General features: G+C 39.9%; 1 protein-coding gene across 2 annotated transcripts in view; it reads right to left on the reverse strand.

Annotated features, from left to right (window-relative positions):
- The window catches only part of LOC105937125 (nuclear factor 7, ovary), a 47546-nt gene that overhangs the window by 2739 nt on the left and 25217 nt on the right, over window positions 1–19590 (reverse strand). The window contains exon 5 of one of the 2 annotated variants that reach the window (XM_021324425.2): window positions 10061–10362. The exons of the other annotated variant lie outside the window; for it this stretch is intronic. The gene's annotated coding sequence lies outside the window, so the exon portion shown is untranslated. The remainder of the gene's footprint in view (window positions 1–10060; window positions 10363–19590) is intronic. 2 annotated transcript variants of the gene reach the window in all.

The raw sequence follows: 19590 nt of genomic DNA on the forward strand, positions 1-19590 counted from the left end.
CAGATATTAGGGGTTTCTTTAGTGACACTAGTGCAGTCAAAAGATTAAAAATGTTAACTGCGATTAATCGCAGAATTTCAATAGTTAACTAGCGATTAATTGCAAATTAATCGTATATTTTATTGTTTTATTTCTGAAAGTGTAAAAGCCTATTTTAGCCCATTTTAATATGCAATTTTGCAATAAATGACACTAGTAAAAAACATGCTTGTACAAAAAATATATTAATTTAAATTTTTATTTTCAAGCACTTTTCAGAATTGGAATGAAAACATCCTGGTGCCATAAAATGTTACACTCTTGCCAGTAATGGCTAAATCACTAATCATAACACTCTGATGTTTACACAATGTGTGAATAAATAAAAATTCCATTCGGAAATATTTTCTTTGCCTCTTAAACAAATATAGACATGGTATTAAGCATTTACATGTAAAGTAATACTAATTTTACATTTTGGAGACAAAAAAAGACAAATTAATAAGCATTAAAGTATGGTTTATGGGTTGTGGTCTAACAAAGTTAACGCGTTAACACATTAAAACTGATAGCCCTAAGTGACACATAACAGCAGTTTAAATGATGTCATGTACTGTAAAAAAAATATTTAAAAATATACATTTCCAATAGGATTTTACAAACTGAATCTAATTTTGATCAGATCCCCCAATTTAATTATTGATAAAATATCTTTAAAACACATTGAGACAAATACTGAAATATTTCTTTGTATGTGCAATGTTATTACAATGATCTTGTATATACCAATGGATTTCATAACTTTTTGGATTTTTTACCTCTTTTAAGAAGAAAAATCAGAAGTATGGAGCAGATAGGAGGGACACGAATGCAAGGGAAGAGTAAGGAAAAATTATTAATCATGTCTATGAATGCTAAATATTAATTCAATTTCTACAAGCTACAGATAGCCGTGGGTGTGGCCCCTAAAAAGATTATCTTAAGGGAAGGCTGCGTGCTTCTGTGCTTTCTGTGTCTCTGCTCTGTCTTCTCTAAGCCCCAGTGGGTGGAGGCCAGTGTTGTAGTACTCGAGTCCGAGACTCGAACTCGAGTCCGAGTCATTAGCTAAATTTAGAGACTCGTGACTTGACTTGGACTTGAGCACTGATGACTCGAACTTGGACTCGGACTCCTACATTCAGATCATTCTGACTCGGAAATTGAGAAAAAGACTCGACTTTTTTTTATATCATTAGGCTATAATTTTTATATGTCATTAGAATATTATTTGGTGTATGATTTTAATATCTAAATGTCGTACCGCGCACGTGACGTCACCATCTCATGAGCAACGCCCCTTGCCGCTAAGGTTGGGCAAACAGTGTCAGAGCGCACGTAGCAACCAGCCATTACACGTGCAACAGACACAACGATATGACCGACTTTTCAGCTGTTAAACTTTCACAAAAGAATGTCCAGGCGCCCATTTTACTGGTAGAACTGTGGAACAACATACCAACGTTCAGCTCAAACGATGGATTGACTGTCGAGGGCTTATAAAGACTGGAAACGGGCCGAGTTGATAGAAAGGTAAGTCGTTGTTTTCTCTCCTGCTTGGTGTTCATGCCGTCATCGGCCGTTTTTTTTTTTTTTTGTTTGTAGTCACCGTCCAGGAATCGGTATAAATTTTCCGGCCCGCCGAACAATTTAGTCCGGTCCGGTGGCCAAATGCATTATCATTATCCAACGGCTATATCTCCTCACTGCATCGACCGATCCACACCAGATTTGTTGTGAGTCATGGGGGAACGCTGCCGAACGCGTTTGTGGGAATCGCCCGGTGGACGGGCGAGCAAAATGTGTAACAGCATCTGCGGTGGCGGGCGGCCGGCGGTGCGCGAACCCCGCCCGCCGGCCGGCACCGCAGCGGTGGCCAATAGGCCGGAGTGCGCTTGGCTGCGAGGGCCGATCGACGCCGCTTGCGGCTTTAACATCCTTCATATGCGGCCTATCAGCGTACCTCGAGTCGCTGTTGCACGTTCCATAACAACAATGTTTAAAAACCACGGTTAGGAGACGTCTTAGACTTGGAAAAAGCGGTAGTTTTACCGAGTAAAACCAAGGGTAACTACAGCGAAAGAGTTATTAGTGCAATGGAATGTTACTGCTTCATGTCATACATCACACGTCAATAGTGACTCGACTCGGATGAGTAGTGGACTCGACTCAGACTCGACTCGGATTTTTTTTTTAATGACTTGGACTTGACTCGGACTTGAACACTGGTGACTCGAACCTGGACTCGGACTCGAGGCATAGTGACTTGACTACAACACTGGTGGAGGCAGATGAGCGTTCACACTGAGCCTGGTTCTGGTTCTGCTGGAGGTTCTCCTCCCTGTTAAAGGGGAGTTTTCCTCTCCACTGTCGCTTCATGCATGCTCAGTATGAGGGATTGCTGCAAAGCCATCAACAATGCAGACGACTGTCCACTGTGGCTCTACGCTCTTTCAGGAGGAGTGAATGCTGCTTGGAGAGACTTGATGCAACCTGCTGGGTTTCCTTAGAGAGGAATGGAATGATCTGCCTTTGAGCATAAGACAGGCCTCTTCACTTGCTATTTTTAAGTCTCTTCTTAAGACTCATCTTTTTTCTTTGGCTTTTGGCACAGTCTGAGAGATTTTACTTTGTTTTATTGTGTCTGTTTCTAATATGTATTTTATATTCGATTCTTTCTATTTTATAATTGCATTGTATTTTATGATTGTGTACAGCACTTTGGTCCTGTCGGTGTATAAAGTGCTTCATAAATAAATTTGGTATGGTAAACTTTCTGACCAACCTGGAGGATCTGATGGAGTCTGACTTTGTGAAAAGCCTTGAGATGACATGTTAATCGGTGCTATATAAATAAAATTTAATTGAATATTCCATAAAACATATTCCACAGCAAGGCTCTCAAACTGTAAATGCAAATTAGCTGGATCTGGGATTAGTTCACACCAGTAAAGCTTTTGATTTACTGGTTGGTCTGCGTTCCAACTCGTCATGAGATATGAATCTTAACAATAGCGCTCTTGTTGATGCCAGCAGCTGAAGTGAATTTTGTTTGTTGGTTTGCCAGGCTGAGGTGTAGGAATAACAAAAAAAAAATTAACCTTTAAAGTCCCACAGAGGAGAAATTTGTCTTTGCATTCTACCCTTAGGGAGCAGTGTGCTGCCAACACCAAGCGGCACACGGTGTCTACAGGGACTCAATAAAACACAAACCCTCAGCCCAGTTCCTGAAGCAAAGTACAAGTTTCACTGAAAAGATCTCTAATACGGCTTTTAACCTGAGTCAGACATAAGTACAGTACGTTTATGGTTGTCTGTAACCCATCTCCGTATTCATCTTAATCAAAAACTGCTGAAAGTGACTGATCTAAATTAACCCAGGACACAGTCATCAGAACAGACTTTCAGTATCGACGCCATCAGTGCATCACCAGTCAAACCAGCTGGATCGGCAAAAACATTAACCGTAGCACCAACTGCTTGCTCAGGCAGAATAAAAACATTCAATCAGGGCTCGATAAAAATCTTTCTGCACGGAAATCTTCTTTTGCTGAGAATAAAAGGAGGATCAAGCATTCTCAAAAAGGGGTGTGTAACAAAATTGCCCTATTAAATGACGGTTGTTTGGTAGCACTACATAAAACCAGTAAAGAACCGCATTAGTTTATTTTATTGAGGTCACATGTATGGAGGTGTGAATTGGGATGAAACGTGGCAGGAATCAAACCTATCGCTGTGTTTGAAGTTTTTTTTTTCTCCCTTTACGTAAACGGTCGCATCAGAGCGTCGGTACAATAAGAACAGATATCGTGAGCAGTGAACTTTTAAACCCTGTGGTTCTGTCGTACAGTTTGAGCTGTATATGAGTACCACGATTGCTGGTGAAGGTTCTCAGTCATCCAGGTCACAGTCATTCCAAAAAAAGTAAAAAAACAAAGCATCTGGACTTGTTTTCCGTAGTTGAAGAAGTTTCGCTTCCTCTTTAGGAAGCTTTCTCAATTCAAAAGGTCTGGAGTAATGTGCAGTACCAAGCTTTATACTACAACTTTGTAGTATAAAGCGAAACGTCTTCAACTACGGAAAACAAGTCCAGTTGCTTTGTTTTTTTTTACTTTTTTTGGAATAAACCAGGAGTTATCTGCCCTCTGTTGTGTACCAGTAAAAGGCAGAAAGCTGCATTCTGCAGCAGCTGGAGACAAACAGGGATGCCTGTGAAAACTCCATAATACAGGGAGTTGTGGTTATAAAAGCATAAAACTCCATGAAAAAAAAGACAGAAATATGTTATTCTACTACAACTATGATGACTGATGAATGAAGGGCTGAATTTAAAGCATTTTATCACACAGCACCACTTTCAAAGTTTGAGATAAACAGTGATTAAATCTATTCTTAAATATGGATTATTTCAAAGCTCTCCAGAATTAGCCTTAGTAAAATGTCTTAGCTGACTTAGCTGTTACAAAGCCTTTTCCTCCTAAGATTTTTTTTTTTAACATTTTCCTGATTACAGTGTTCAACCAAGTATGGCAAACTTTCCAGGTCCCGAAGCAACAAAAGAGTCCCAGACCATCACAGGTTGATCACTTTTAAACAGTAAAAGTTACAGAAATTCAAATCATTGCTTTAGCAAATAAATTAAATCTTGAGAAGAAATATTGAATAATTAAGATATACTTCAGATTTTATATATTCATATGGTTAAAATCTATCTTAATGTTTAATTTTTTTGTTGTGGGCTCGACTGCTCTTGCTTTCGTCACCGTTATATGTCCCGCCTTAAACCTCAATACTGCAACGTGATTGGCCCGCACCGTTTTCGGTTCGGTCACAAACGGTTGAAGCCGGAGCGGGCCAACATGGATTCTCGTGTGTTTGTGGACACAAATATCGCGAGAATTCAGCTTGCAGACAAGGGTACTCCACTGCCCTCTTGTCTGAAAATGATGTAACTACCAAATAAACAAATCAATAACACTGTGGGGAAAAAAAAAAAAAACACAGTTTTCCCCCAGTGTAACACAACCGGAACCTTTCTGGGAACAAGAGTCGTTTTTTTTAGGGAGTTTTTAGGGCCGGACCCGGCCCGCCGAACAATTTAGTCCGGCCCGGTGGCTAAATGCATTATCATTATTAAAAATAAAAAATTTAGTGTCCTGTCTGGCAATGTGGCAATAAGAATTGTTGTCTTAATGCCAAAAAGAGCTCATCAGATTTGACTTTCACAAGTGGAGCAGTACTGCTTTTGCCATAGTGCTCCGCTTGATTTATGAATGTGAATAGTTTTATTATGATTCATGCGGGGAATATCTCAAATGATATGGACACTACAATGGGAAAGTAGGAGAGGAAAGGAAGAACAAGAAGAAAAAAGAAAAGGTGAAAGAAAGAGGAGATAAAAGGAAGAGAATGATAAAACAATTATTGAAAAAAAAACCATGTACTTGGTTTAATTGAAAATATGCAGTTCCTATATTGTCCACGAGGGGCGCTGTGTTTTAATCAGCAGATTAAGCTTCAGGTGTGGAAAATTTTAAATCATTTCTTAATTTTTATCTGTTTGATGTATTTTGTCATGTAGGACAGTTTTTTAAGTTCTAAAAAATGTGAATAAATGTTTTTCAACATTGTACAATCACTGTGGTCGGTTCTTATGAGAATAGACTTTAAATACTTCTGTTAGTCTATAAATCCCTGAATTAGCACCTAAATACATCACAGACTTGTTATCAGGGCATCAACCCTCCAGACTACTCAGGTCTTCTGGCTCCAGCCTGCTCTGCAGAACCAGAACCAGAACCAGACATGGAGAAGCAGCATTTAGTTCCTATGCTCCACTGATCTGGAAAAAAATTCCAGAAAATTGTAAAGGAGCGGAAAGCCTGAGTTCCTTTCAATCAAGATTAAAAACACATTTGTTTAAGATTGCCTTCAACTGTTCTAGTTAACTGAATCACCACTTTTTTGTTCTTTTTTTTCTATCTACATTTTATTCCTACTTGCTTTTATTCTGTTTTATTTTGCTATATTTTAATCATGTAAAGCACTTTGCATTGTCTTTGTACTGATTTGTGCTATATAAATAAATTTGCCTTGCCTTATGCATAATGCACAAGTAAATGTTTAACTGAGTAAAAGTATTGTTGAAATTGCACATACTTTTCTTAAAAACGCTGAGGTTATTCATAATATATTGTGTAAAAGTGAAATTAATTTAATATTAAAATCAACAACAAGTCCACTTTTATTAGTTCTATTCAATCTTGCCATGGGTTTACTCGTGTGGCCCTCTTGAGATCAGATTAAGCTGAATGCGGCCCCTAAACCAAAATGAGTTTATTATTGTTAAACTCTGAACTCTGACCATAGCTGAGTTACGTGAGGTCTGCAGATCTTTAGATAATTTATTCTGGGTTCTTCTGTGACTTCCTAGAGCCATCAATGCTCTCTTGGAGTAATTCTGGTAGGTCAGTCCCTCCTTTTAAGGTTTAACACATTTAATTATTTCTCTCATTGTGATTCTCTGACGCACCAAAGCCTTAGAACAACATTTTCCATACTGATTAAAATCAATGACTTTGGTTCACGGCTTTAAATTCTTCAGATTGGGACGTGAGGCGTTACTTCTTGAGATCTTTTAGCCTCGTTCATGCTGTCATAGAGGTTTGCTTCAACAGGTTTCTTGATTCTGCAGGTCTGAGTTTATTACCAAAGCTTCAGATGTAGAAAATTCATTTTAAATCATTTAATTTTTATCTGTTTGATGTATTTTGTCATGCAGGACAGTGTTTTTAAGGTTCAAAAAATGTGAATAAATGTTTTTCAACATTGTATAAATCACTGTGATCAGTTCTTATGCATAATGCACAAGTAAATGTTTAACTCAGTAAAAGTATTGTTGAAATTGCACATACTTTTCTTAAAAACGCTGAGGTTATTCATAATATATTGTGTAAAAGTGAAATTCATTTAACATAAAAATCAACAACAAGTCCACATTTATTAGTTCTATTTAATCTTGCAATGAGTTTACTCGTGTGGCCCTCTTGAGATCAGATTAAGCTGAATGCGGCCCCCAAACCAAAATGAGTTTGACACCCCTGCCCTAAACATACAGCCAGAGATGCATGTGTTAGAACAGCCTAGTCAAAGCTTAGACCAAAGTCTAACTGAGAATCTGTAAAGAGTTGAAGATTGATGTTAACCGATCCGCTCCATCCAATCTGACTGATGTTGAGCTGCTTTGCAAAGATAAAGGAGCGAATATATTTCAGCCTGTAGACGTTTAAATCGGCTTGAAGACGTGCAGAGAAAGGCAGTTCTACAAACTCAGGGGAGCCGAGTACACTTATCATATTCTTATTTGTAAACCTGTGGATAGCTAGGTGTTCCCTCCACTTCATCACGCACCACTTCAAACTGATCTGTCACGGAAAATTAGACTTAAACACGCTGAAGATTTGGTTGTAATGCGTTACGACAAGAACACACAAAAGGGCGTGTGAACAGGAAGACACCAACAGGTATGAAGGAGACCCCAAAATGATCTGACAGAATGACGATGAACAGGTTTTAACATGAAAGATGTAGATTTAGACGAGGATAAAAGGGTCAAGGTAGGAAAAGATCAGATACAAACCCCAAAGAAATCCAATCGCAGGACATTTTGTGTTTACAGCCGGCGGGAGAAACCGAGCACCCTGTGAAGGTTTGGGTCAGAGCTGCAGTGGTTTAATCAAGAAGAGGCGAGAACCTGCAGCTTATCAGAACCCTTCAGCTGACCCTGGGTGAACCTGGAGCCGCTGCAGCAGTGATGCTTTAGGCTGAACAGGATGGAAACTCACATCAACATTCAGTCAACACAAACACACACTCACTGGATCACCACAGCTGTAGCCTTTCCTCCTCTGCAGGTGTGTAGGCCGCCACGATATATGGAACACAGGCAGATTTCAACACAGGGGATAATATTTTAAGCAAAGAGTGCAGAGATGTGAAAGCAACAGATGTCAAATAAAAACCCGACGGGTTATATTTAGAAAATCTATGGATATTTAAACAAAATTAAAAATGTTTTATTTTTCTGGATAGATGAGGGTAACTTTAGGCTGTGCTCATTTTTAGAAATAGTCGGTTTACTTTTCATAAGTTTTCATCTTTCTAGCCTTTTTTTGCACCCATAAAAATTGTATTTTGATCTAATTAAATGCATAGAAAGCTGTACCTGCAGGCTGTTTCCACAGATACATGTTAATAAGTTATTATTTTTGCCATATGAGGTTTATAGCTAGTTAAAGGTAACGTATCATGTTTCCAGAGAGAGAATGCGCTGCTGTGTCTGCAGGCAGTCAGCATTTTTGTTTCTTCCTTTGTTTTGACTGCAGGTACGAGTCGGGCTAAAAGACGTTTATTTTGTTGTTAATATTATATAGTTAAAAAGTGTGGCAATGTTGAAACATTGTTATACATTATAATTAAATAAATAGACACGTTAAAATATATTTCAATCATTAATTGATTGAAATATATTGCTAATTCAGGTAAACAACATTATTACTGGTGTTATCTAGATGAAATTTGTTTTTCTGTAATTAAATTCTTATACTTAGAGAGAAGTTGGAAATTTTTCCATATGTGTGTCGTTAGAAGAATGCTAGTGCTCAAATCACCATTTCATCTATTGTCCTAAACTGGCAGATGAGAGTAATTTGATTCAAAATTAACTTAAAAGCTAGTAATTGCGCAAAATATGCACCTTTTCCTCCGTCCTCTCTCCTTTTCTCATTTTTATCAGGTGTGAGCATCTACAGCAATGAGACCCCTTCCATCAAGTCCAATGTTACATTAGCATTAGCATGGTTTGGCCTGATGACAATGGGAGTCATTTATGAGATTAATATCGTGCACGTAGAATTTGCAATGTGCATATATTGACATTACGCCGTGCCAAACTGTTTTCCTTCCACACAACAGCTGCACATCTGTTCTGTCTGCAGTCTTCTCCAGGATTATGTAGACCAGGAGTCTTCATCTCCAGTCCTCCAGGTCTGATGTCCGGCAACTTTTAGATGTGTCCCTGGTCCAACACAACGTGGATCTAATGGCTGAATGACCTCCTCAGTAAGATTTTAAGTTCTCCAGAGTCCTGCTAATGATCTGAACGTTTGGCCCAGGCGTGTTGAAGCAGAGACATAAACGTTGCAGGACATCGCAGCCTGAGGACTAGAGTTGAAGACCCCTGATTTAGACCATAACATGGACAAAGTTTAAGATTTCTGTGTTAAAAAACTTTATTTATTGGTAAGATGTGACGGTCTTATCTAAAAGCTATTTTTTTCTGGTTTTAAATAGTTGTAAGGCTTCATCAAAATATATAGAAATATAAAGAAAAAAAAAAAGAAACATAAGATTGAAATGTGTCACAATTTCCTGACTGCATGAGCATCATTTATTTTAATCTATTGAGATAAAAGTGACATTTTTATGATGATATTCTGAGCTACTGGGATGCGCCTGTATGATCTTTTTTCTTTTTATCATGTATGAGTTATAAAGCATAAACTCTGCGTTGTTAAGGTTTCTCCCATCTTCACCATGAACCCCCTGGGAGTTTGGCAGCTGTTAAAGTAAATAATCATCTTTGCTGTAAATAAATAGCGTTTGAATGTGTCACTGCATTGGGTGTGTTGGTGTGTGTGTGTGTGTGTGTGTGATTGAATATAATTGGTTCCTGAGGGAATACGAATTGTTCTCGTTTTCCAACTGTGAGTCCAAAGTTTGCAGGAATCCAGGAGCAGAAACAAACACGGACCAATCAAGCGGCTGCTGGAAGTTTCCACCAATCAGCACATTTCCCCCTAACAAGCCTCGTTAGAGAGACAGGAAGACAGCAGCACAGACGTTTCTGCTAATTAATCCCCAATAAATGACATGTGAGTGAGGGAACAGCACTTTCTGCTCCGCTGGACCACAGCAGCCTCAGATTCAGGATTAAAGATCAATTAGCCCTGCCTTTCTTGTTATGTGGGTCATGTGATCATCTTACCAAGAAGTCGTTAGTCGTATTAACATCAAACATGGAGGGAAAAACAGGATCACAGCTTCATCCATCCATCATGTTTTTAATTCCAAGATGGTTTTTCTCAGCTGATCAGATCCTCCTGATGACCCTGTCGCCTCCAACCAGGGAGAAGATCCATCTTCAAAATGAACACCGCTGAAGGGGGGCGGGGGTATTGCTGCGAGTTGATTGGTTGCCGCACATTCATGTCTACGCTGCACCTTCAGTTCATATGTTCCACTTAGAAACATCAGCACCCTCACATACAGTGAGAAACACGGCATTACCTGCAAACAGAAGAGTAATCAGTAGTCCTCGAAGTGTAATGTTTTCCACCTCCATCTGTTTACCAAGTTACGCTCTAAAGGTAATCATATTTGTTTAAAAGGGCCACTCCTGTTTTCTGTGTGACTGAATTTGCAAAGACGCCCACAAAGAGAATAAAAAAAACAGGCAAAAAACAAAACACAAAAAAACAACAACCAAGAATGTTTTTTTGGACATTATGACACACCTGCTAAACGCCTAAAATAGGGTTTGTCTCTAAGCCCAGTAACGCTCAACGTACCTTTAGTCTGAGCTCATTACAGACCTGATTGTCTGGCTTTGGATGGGATGTTTTAACTCACTACACCGAGGTGACTCTGCATCTGAATCCCCCCACAAATAAAATGAACTGACCCGGTTGAATCATGGCAGACCAGGGTGGTCCCGGTTTCTAAGAATAATGACCGGACTGGTCATTCCAACTATCCAGGGATCCCACTTCTCAACCTTCCTGGCTCACTCAAACAAGTTTGAGAGGAAGGTCCGCCAAATTGTCTCCAAGTCACGTTTCCTCGCAGAAATCTTGGACAAACTTGTTTGTGAGCAACTCGTGGAGTTTTAGCTCTGAGTAATGCTTTGTCACATCATCAGTCCAGTTTTAGGAAGCGGCACAGTACTTAGATGTAAGATGTTGAGCCATCCGCTCATCAAGCTGTCAAAAGCGTTTGACACAGTAGACCAGAAATATTATTTTAAAAAGGCTTTTACTAAAGAAGCTCATCTAGGCATGCTGTGGCTTTGTCTGAAAGAACACAGCGTACTCAAACGGCAGGATCACGCTGTTCTTTCTATAATTACAGATGTTCCCCAGGGCTCAATTCTTTGGCAACTTTTTTTCATGAGTTATCCCTAAGATGTCTGTCAGGACCAATCACAAGCCATGTATCATTTTTTTGCAGATGATACCATTCCAACTACCCAGGGATCCCACTTCTCACCTTCCTGGCTCACTCAAAAGAGTTTGAGAGGAAAATCCGTCAAATTGTCCACCGACCTGTCAAACCTTAGATCCAGTTGAAGCATTGTGGATTCTGTAGACCAGATCTTTACCTTGCGGTACTGCAGAGGGAGTCATGGGGGTTTGGTCGTCTGATCCTGTGCTGAACTATGAGGTATCTGGGTTTCTTTTAAGGACTTTATGCACTTTGTCCACATTTTGGCTCCTAGTGCAGGTTGGACCCTACCAAGGCTACATCATTTCTCTAATCCTGTTGGCGGTGTTCATGGATAAGATCTTGATAAGTAGTCTTGAAAAGGCGCATCTATGTTTAGGCATACCATGAAAGGGTCGATATTTATGATATTTAAGTTTAGGGTTGGTCTATATCTGAAGCAGAGGAGTTAACATATTTTGTTGTCTTGTTCATGACTGTTGGTGCCTGGATAGAGTAGGAAATGGATAGACAGACTGACACCTTCTCTTCAGAAATGCAGGGGGTCCATTGGTCCTTCAGGGTAACGACAGCAAAACCAAAACTATAATATCTCTAATTTACCTCTGTCTCAATTTTCTGATACTTACTGATGGTCAAAAGATATAGTGCAAGAACAAAACAATAAAAATCGTATATGCATACATGCACGGCTGGAATGAGCCCCATGTGAAGGGTGGCGGTTCTCAGCGTTAGAAATAGGGCGACACGGTTCAGACATCTTATCCATCTTATCCTTCATACCTTTGGGAGGTTCTCCAGACACATTTCACTTTACAGGAGACTTCAAGGCAGACCCAGAACTTTCTGGAGAGACTATGAACACCTTTTGACTGAAATACGATTTGGGATCAACCAATAAAAGCCGGAAAGTATCACTGAGGAGGTAGAAACCAAAACACATCAGCACTTCTGTGGTGAGAAGGAACGATCCACGTTGAAAGTAAAGTAATATGGTCAACATGCAGATGAGCAATGGATTATAAATTATGTGATATTTCAGACAGGTGTGAATAAAGAGAGTCTGCTGTTGTATCAGATTAGCCTGGAAAATGTTGCCAACTGTATTGGAACTGAAAGATGAGAGGTTCAGCCTCAAAGAGGAAGGCTTTCAGATGGGAAGGGTCCAGCAAACTTTTGGACCATCTCCACCTCCATCATGCTGCAACTCAGTAGATGAGCTAGTAGATAACTTTCATTCTAAAGTCTCAGACATCATTGACTGCATTGCTCCAGTTAAAGTGAAGGTTTTTTACGGGAAGAAAAAATCTCCTTGGAGAAATGCTCCATCAGTTAGAAGTGAAAAAAGGGAATGTCGCAAAGCTGAACGCAGGTGGAGAAAGAATAGACTCCTGGTTCACTATGACATCTATAAAGAGAGACTTAACAGATATAACTTACAACTGAAAAATGCAAGAGAATCTTTCTTCTCTGAGATCATTAAGAAAAACATTAATAACGCTCGTGTCTTATTTGCCACAGTCGACAGGTTAACAAATCCTCCTGTGTCCGTGGCTTCAGAACTCCACTCCACCAGAGCCTGCAACGAATTTGCTAACTTCTTTACTGAGAAAATCCTAAAAATTAGAGGATCAGTTTGTACATCCATACTAAGTTCAGTACCAACGTTGTCTCCTACCAGAATTGATTTTGACCAAATGTCCCAATTCAGCCAAATAAACTCCAAAAGCTTAGAGCAGATCATTCAGCAGCTAAGTTCCTCTTCATGCTGTCTTGATGTTCTCCCCACAGCTTTCTTTAAAAAAGTTTTACCTGTCATAGCGGCTGAGTTGACTCAGATAATAAACACGTCCCTCCTGTCAGGTGTTTTCCCCCAGTCCCTAAAAACAGCAATTATCAAACCACTGCTGAAAAAGAATAATTTAGACAAACTTCTACTCCAGAACTACAGGCCCATCTCAAACCTCCCCTTTATCAGTAAGATTATTGAAAAAGCTGTGTTTCAACAATTAAACACCTTCTTAACAACGACCAGCCGATTTGACGTTTTCCAGTCAGGTTTCCGTGCTCACCACAGTACAGAGACCGCCCTTATCAAGGTGTTTAATGACATCCATATAAATACAGACTGTGGAAGAACCACCGTGCTGGTACTATTGGACCTTAGTGCAGCATTTGATACTGTCGATCACTCCATTCTGTTAGAACGCCTGGAGAACTGGGTCGGCCTTTCTGGTACAGCACTCAACTGGTTTAAATCCTACTTAAAGGACAGGGACTTTTTTGTATCAGTAGGTAACTTTACATCAGAGATGACAAAAATCCCATTTGGGGTTCCCCAAGGGTCCATTCTGGGTCCCCTCCTCTTCAATATCTACATGCTCCCTCTAGCTCAGATAATAAAAAATAACAACATCAGCTACCATAACTATGCAGACGACACACAGCTCTACATCACCATGTCACCAGGTGACTATGGACCAGTTCAGGCACTGAGTAAATGCCTAGAAGAAATCAATACGTGGATGTGCCAAAATTTTCTCCAATTGAATAAAAACAAAACTGAAGTAATAATATTTGGACCAATAGAGGAAAGATCAAAAGTTAGCACACAACTTCAGTTGCTTCAGCTAAAAACCACTGATCAGGCCCGAAATCTGGGAGTAGTGATGGACTCAGACCTGAACCTTCAAAAGCATCTAAAGACAGTTACAAGGTCGGCTTTCTATCACCTGAGGAACATTTCTAGGTTTAAAGGACTGATGTCTCAGCAGGATCTAGAAAAACTAATCCATGCGTTTATTTTTAGTCGAATTGATTACTGCAACGGTGTTTTTACAGGTCTGCCTAAAAAGTGGATCAGACAGCTGCAGCTGATCCAGAACGCTGCTGCCCGCGTCCTCACTAAGACTAAGAAAGTAGAGCACATAACCCCAGTTCTAAAGTCCTTACACTGGCTCCCTATATCTCAGAGAATAGACTTTAAAATACTTCTGTTAGTCTATAAATCCTTAAATGGCTTAGCTCCTAAATACATCACAGACTTGTTATCAGCGTATAAACCATCCAGACCATTAAGGTCTTCTGGCTCCAGCCTACTCTGCATACCTAGAACCAGAACTAAACACGGAGAAGCAGCATTTAGTTCCTATGCTCCAATTATCTGGAACAAACTTCCAGAAAACTGTAAAAGTGCGGAAAGCCTGAGTTCTTTTAAATCAAGATTAAAAACACATTTGTTTAAAATTGCCTTCAACTGTCCTAGTTAACTGAATCACCACTTTTTTGTTCTATTTTATTTCTATATTTTATTCCTACTTGCTCTTATTCTGTTTTATTTTGCTATATTTTAATCATGTAAAGCACTTTGCATTGTCTTTGTACTGAATTGTGCTATATAAATAAATTTGCCTTGCCTTGCCTTGCCTTGCCTACCAGTGCCGAGCTTTCTCGCTGTTGGTAGCAGGTGGCAGAAGAAAAGGTGACGACTAACACGAGTTATATGTTATTATAGAAGCGGCCTGACGACTGATCCATGTTTTGGATTACTGCTCATCCAAAGGAGGTACTTCCTCCCACAACTGGTCAAGAACCTCAATATTAATAAAGAAAGGGATCAAGTCATAATCCTCCATTAACTATTTCCAACAATGCAGGAATATTTTATAAACTACCTGATAAATTCCCTGCAGGAGAGAATACCACGACAAAGATCGAAACAAAAATCATAGGACATATGGTCAGGAAACTCCACCAATCTGAACCCAGCTGAGAACCTGTGGTCAGTCCTCAAAAATCAGATGGAGAAAGCCAACTTACTGGGTTCAACTCCAAGCACTGAACAGAGGAACGGGTCGCCATCAGTCGGGATGTGGCTCAGAAGTAGATACCACGTCAGAGAAACTTCCAGAAGTTGGAAAGAGGAAAAAACAGAAAGAGTGACTGCACAGACAGTTGATGGACTTTCAGATAAAAGCCCTTAAAGCCTTTGAAAGAAGTCTTTAAGAGCTAAACTGGACACCTTGGAGGTTTTGTGCAGACTGGCAAGAGACCGCTGGGCAGACCCTGAACTCATTGGAGGGACTAAATCTCTCTTCTAGCCTGGTACCCTTATGGGTTCCCACAGAATGAGAGACAGAAAGCCACTGATAGCGACCCGTTCCGTGTAATGTTTTCCCCTCCATCTATTTACTAAGTTACGCTCTAAAGGTCATCATATTTGTTTAAAAAGGGCCACTCCTGTTTTCTGTGTGACTGAATTTGCAAAGACGCCCACAAAGGGAATAAAAAAATAGACAAAAAACAACAACCAAGAATGTTTTTTTTGGACATAACGACACACTTGGTAAACGTCTAAAATAGGGTTTGACTCTAAGCCCAGTAATGCTCAACGTACCTTTAGTCTGAGCTCATTACAGACCTGATTGTCTGGCTTCAGATGAGATGCTTTAATTTACTACACCGAGGTGACTCTGCATCTGAATCCCCCCACAAATAAAACGAACTGACCTGGTTAAATCATGGCAGACCAGGGTGGTCCCGGTTTTTAAGAAAAATGACCGGACTGGTCATTCCAACTATCCAGCGGTCAGGAAACTCCACTAAACTGAACCCAGCTGAGAACTTGTGGTCAGTCCTCATAACTCAGATGGAGAAAGCCAACTGACTGAATCGTTAAAGTGCTTGGAGTTGAACCCAGAGTGTGGACCCAATATTCAGCCAGATAAACAGTGTGCGGATAAAAGATTATTTTCTGACAGACAGCAGGACAGGAATCAGTACAACTGAGGCAGGCAGATAACCAAAAAGGGGAAAACAAGAATCCATAATCCAAAAAACAGTCCAGGGTAAAAAAAAAAACATGAAAACCAGATAAACTAGAATGTCCAGAGCAAAATCCAAAACATGGCGTCAAAGAACAGATCCAAGGTCAGCAACAAATAGACTTACAGATGAACTAGGAACAGGCGAGCTCAACTAGTCCGGGAAAAGAATCAGGACGGGTATACAGGTAACAGGATGGCTCAGAACGCTGGAAACCAATCAGATAAGGATCTACAGGAAAACTGCAAAGCTGGATCAGACTTACCGATAAACTAGAAGAGACGATCTGGCACTGATGGCTGGACTGAAGAGGGATTATATGGAGGTGGGACCAGGTGAAACCAGTAAGAGATAATTGCAGGCGGGGTGGAGTAGAGCAGGTGTGTAAAGAGAGTAATAAAACCAGCCATCAGCGCCGAGATCCAGACAGACACAGAAGCAAGCCAGAAACCTGAACAATAACAGAAAAACCCGGAAGGAAACTCAAAACACAAAGACTAAAGTAGAAGAAACTCAATCTATTACGGAACTCAAAACAGGGAAAACTAAATCATGGCAGATAGCAAATAAAACTGATAACACACACAGAATCCAAATACAAACTCAACCCTCAAGATCAAACCACAACAAAAACTCAATCTATCCCATAAACCAAAATAAATACAGAACCAAAACCTAAGACAGAATTGGTAAACTAGAAAGAAGTACAAAATTAAACCAACAACCAAAAACCCAAATCGTGACAAGCACTGAACAGATAGGAACGGGTCCCATCAGTCAGGATGTGGCTCAGAAGTGGATACCACGTCAGACAGAAAGAGTGACAGCACAGACAGTTGATGGACTTTCTGATAAAATCCCTTAAAGCCTTTGAAAGAAGTCTTTAAGGGCTAAACTGGACACCTTGGAGGTTTTGTGCAGACTGGCAAGAGACCGCTGGGCAGACCCTGAACTCATTGGAGGGACTAAATCTCTCTTCTAGCCTGGAAGCCTTATGGGTTCCCACAGAATGAGAGACAGAAACGGCGACTCGTTTCAGAAAGCTGGGTTAGTGGATATCCAGAGTCATTTCTGTGGTAAATTCCTGCATACCCTGGCTTTTCCATTTCAGAAAGCTCAGAAGCCTTGACCCCGAGTCAAATGATGACAACAAATTACTCCGTAAAACAACCCTGCTACCGAGCAGAGTTGTTTGGGCAAACCCTGAGTTTTTCCTTCTTTTTAGCTGAGATCTGCATAAGGTCATGTTGGGGAAACCAGGTTAGATTGGCCTTTCTTTCTGAAAGGGGGCCATGGATAGGTGTTGGAATATTTCAATTAAGAACTGGGCCAAAGTCCGGCTGCCTCAGACTTAAGGCTGTCTGCTGTTGCGATGACTTGAATAATTGAGAATTTGCACAGGCAAGATGTACCCAAAACTATCATTGCTGGTAATCATGTGGTCATAACATAATTTAATTTAGGAGGATAGGATTTCCAGTCAGCACCTTCCCCCTCTGCCTCTGTCACTCATGGTTTCAGCTTCACTCCTCTTACTGTGTCTGTTGTCTGTAGAGCTTTAGAAAATGTTGACAACTAAATCTGGAGGTCTAAATAAGCTCGATTCAAGTTTTCCTCAAGGTTGCTGCTGATCAATTAACTTTACTCTTTAATTAATTAGTCTCACCAAAAGTAGGATTCCTGCTTTTGTTCTTCCTCTACTAAAAAGTGGCGACTGCTGTGTTGTTGATCAATACAGACCAGTCTCCAAGTCACGTTTCCTCGCAGAAATCTTGGACAAACTTGTTTGTGAGCAACTTGTGGAGTTTTAGCTCTGAGTAATGCTTTGTCACATCATCAGTCCGGTTTTAGGAAGCGGCACAGTACTTAGATGTAAGATGTTGAGCCGTCCGCTCATCAAGCTGTCAAAAGCGTTTGACACAGTAGACTACAAATATTATTTTTACAAGACTTTAACTAAAGAAGCTCATCTAGGCATGCTGTGGCTTTGTCTGAAAGAACACAGCGTACTCAAACGGCAGGATCACGCTGTTCTTTCTATAATTACAGATGTCCCCCAGGGCTCAAGTCTTTGATAACTTTTTTTCATGAGTTATCTCAAAGATGTCTGTCAGGACCAATCACAAGCAAGGTTTCATTTTTATGCAGATGATACCGTTGACTGCAAACTTAAATCTCTATAATCTCTTCTGCTTTAATCAGGTTCAGTCGCATTTGGTCAAACTAGTAAGTGAAAACTAAGGTCATGATCTCAGGAGATAAATCATTGCAAACTTATTCTTACCATTAAAACTGCAAATGGGACTGAATTTGAGATGGTCTTAGTCCCTTCATGTGTGTAGAATATCAATTTTCCTTCAAGAAACACATTAACTCTCTTGAGTCTAAACTAAAAGCCAAGTTGGGTTACAATTTTAGAAACAAGGCCAGTTTTTCTCAAGTCAGATTATGTTTTATCTCATTAACATCTCTTCCTCTTCTAGAATATGATGACTTTATGAATTTTTCTAAGTAAAATCTCAAAAAACGGGGTTCAGTGCATCTCTGCGTTTTATCTCTGGTCGGGGATATCATGCTCACCGTTGTCGTATGTATGCAGCTGCAGGTCTTTCTTCCCTTCCTGTCTGCAGGTAAACATGCTCCTTTTGGTGTGTAGATTTATACTCAGACTGGTTTTATAGGCTCCACACCTGGTACGCACTGTACCAGGTAAACATATATTTGTTCACAGCGTCAGAAGCGAGCCGTGTTAGAAACCCTGCCCTGAGCCTTCATCAGCCCAGAGGGGTTTTATGCAGCAGCCCAAACTGGCTGAGCTAATGAGACTTGGTGAATTAAAAGCACTACAGAACGAATATGAAGAGCACTTTACTAACTGCAGCTACCTTTTTCTTATTAGTGGATTTTATAATTTCATGGTTTTGAAACTGAACATATGTCACAGTAGGAATCCAGTTGCCAGGGCAATCTTGAAAAGAGATTTAAAATCTCAATGAGGGTTTATAATATAAAAATAAAAACCTTCAGACTAATATTAGACTTGTACCCTAAAGCAGGGGTTCTCAAACTTTTAGTGGCCAGGGACCCCTTTAGCAGCTCTTTAGATTCCTCATGCTGAAAGTATTTTTATACAGCCTTTTGTACTGTTAAATATATTAGGAATTATGTACGTTTTTAAAAATATGCATAAATACAGCTGATAGAGATTTGGTGGAGATTAGATCCTCATTCTCGATAAAGCCAAACTCGATGTAACTTTTGTCGCATTTCCAAATTTTAGCTGATTTGGCTTTTACCTTACTTGATGAAGTAGACAGAGTTAAATATTTGTCTATTGTGTTACTTAGTTCAACCCCAACACATCCTCAGTAGTGCCTCCTCAGGCCTGACAACATGCGTTTCACTAAAGAATTCAGACTTGACTTGGAGTGAATATCTGAGACTCGAGTTGAGTGTGAAACCGGACATTTT

The sequence above is a fragment of the Fundulus heteroclitus genome, chromosome 17 (genome assembly GCF_011125445.2).
Source record: "Fundulus heteroclitus isolate FHET01 chromosome 17, MU-UCD_Fhet_4.1, whole genome shotgun sequence".
In the NCBI taxonomy this organism is placed as follows: Eukaryota; Metazoa; Chordata; class Actinopteri; order Cyprinodontiformes; family Fundulidae; genus Fundulus; species Fundulus heteroclitus.